The following is a 2424-nucleotide window of genomic DNA, read 5'->3' as shown; positions in this document are numbered from 1 at the left end:
AATGATATATTTTTTGCCTGGGGAGTAGTTTATTTATTTATTTTTTTATTGTTGAAAGTATTATAGATGTCCCCCTTTTGTTCCCCAATGACCCCCTCCTTCCCGCTTCTACCTCCCTCCTGCCTTCCCCAGCCTAGTGTCCATGTGGATTGGTTGTGCATATTTGCGTATAAGTTCCTTGGTTTATCTCTTCCCACCCTTCCCAACCTCCCATTCTTCTGAGATTGTCAGTCTGTTCCTTATTTCCATGATTCTGAATCTCTTTTGGTCAACAGCTTAGTTTGTCCATTATGTTCCACAAATAAGTGAGATTGGGTGGTACTTGTTTTTCTCCGACTGGTTTATTTCATTTAGCATAATACTTTCCAGGCTCCTCTATGTTGTCTCAAAGGATAAGAGATCTTTCTTTCTTACAGCTGCATAGTACTCCATTGTGTACATATACCACAGCTTTTTTATCCATTGGTCTACTGATGGACACTTGAGCTGTTTCCAGATCTTAGCTATTGTAAATAGTGCTGCTATGAACATAAGGATGCACATATTATTCCTGATTGGTGTTTCAGGTTTCTTAGGATATATTCCAAGAAGTGGGATCACTGGGTTAAATGGAAGTTCCATTTTTAATTTTTTGAGGACATACCATATTGTTTTCCATAGTGGCTGCACCAGTCTGCATTCCCACCAGCAGTGTACTAGAGTCCCCTTTTCTCCACACCCTCGCCAACACTTGTTTGATGATTTGTTGATGGCGGCCATTCTGACAGGTGTGATGTGATATCTCATAGTCGTGTTAATTTGCATCTCTCTGATGATTAGAGATGAACATTTTTTCATATTTCTCCTGGCCATTTGTATGTCCTGTTTGAAGAAGTGTCTATTCAGGTCCTCCTTCATTTTTTAATTGGATTGTTTGTGTTCCTTGTTTTAATTGGATTGTTTGTTGAGTTGTATGAGTACTCTATATATTTTGGATATTAACCCCTTATCCAATGATTCATTGGCAAATATGTTCTCCCAGAGAGTGGGTTCCTTTTTCATTTTGATGCTGGTTTCTTTTGCTGTGCAGACGATTTTAAGTTTGATATAGTCCCATTTATTAATTTCTTTCTTTGTTTCTCTTGCCCAAAACTGGGAAAATGTTTTAAAGTAAAAAAATAACAACTTTTCATATAGGTGTAGTGTGTTACTTTAGTTATATTCAAACTTTCAGGGTTGAGATAAGCAATTTAGCTCTGTGACATGAGCAGACGCTCCCACCCAGAAATTCACCAAAAGTCCTAGACTTCGGGTAACGGCAGAGAAAATTGCCTCCTATGGCACAGGCTGAGAGGAATGGATTTCTGCCTTGTTGCTTCCAGGGAGAATTAAAATGAATCAGTATAAAAATGTTGTGTAATAATGTGGCCAAGATTCAATCCTCTAATTTGCCCTGATAAGGGTCACTCTAGGCTCAGGTTAGATACTATACCTCTCTTTCTTAATAGCCAGTTGTGAGACGTTTGCAGCCAGCTCTACCAAACCTCTGTTAACTGACAAGAAAAACAGACTTCTTGAAAAGTAAATAATAAGTCAATTATAGAGATTAAAAGAAATTCTGGGAAAGAAGAAACAGCCAAATGCAGTATGTGAAGTGTTCCTAAACTAAATAAAGATCACCTGGTTAATTTGAAACACAGGTTCCCTGTCTGAAATGCTGCATCTCCAAAGACTGATTCATTAGGTTGGTAGTGGGGGCCAGGAACTTACACACATAACATGATTCCGGTGGCCAGAAAAGTATGGGGAAAAACTGAGGAAACCAAGCAACATAAAACTGCTGTTTATTTACTACCTTATTTCATTCATCAACACACTTACTCACTTATTCATTCTTTCATCTATTTCCAACATTTACCATAATGCAGGCATATTGCTGGGTACCGGTCAATAACAGTGGACCAGTCACAGTGCCTAACCTCCAGGACTCAGTTTGATAAGGAACAGAGACATGTTATGGCTGTGGTAAACATGGGTCCATGAAGAATCACAGAAACAGGGTTCTCACTGTGCTTGCACATACTGTCTGTGCATGCGCTGGTGGCCTTGCTTTTGAATTTCTGACTGTATTTCACTTTTTAAAAAAATTGGCTATAGAATGAATTGAAAATTACCTATTCTTGTATCCTTTATATCACAACAATCAATATTTTCATTGCACAGTTGTTTCCCTAAGTTTCCAAGTCAAAATAGCAAAGCTAGACTGATATTTTATGTCTACAGTTTCCATTAAAACTTTCTACTAATCTTCTGTAAAACAGTTCATTTCTAAATAAACACTCAGCTTCTTTTGAAAGAGGACAATCTTCTACAATCTCTTATGCTGGATTCTAAATATTATCTTGATAGTTCATGCTTATAAATGTTGTCATTAAATTGATTTTA

Source organism: Molossus molossus, unplaced genomic scaffold (assembly GCF_014108415.1).
Source record: "Molossus molossus isolate mMolMol1 unplaced genomic scaffold, mMolMol1.p scaffold_m16_p_11, whole genome shotgun sequence".
In the NCBI taxonomy this organism is placed as follows: Eukaryota; Metazoa; Chordata; class Mammalia; order Chiroptera; family Molossidae; genus Molossus; species Molossus molossus.
The sequence above is the reverse complement of the archived record's forward strand: the minus strand, read 5'-3'. Positions refer to the sequence as shown.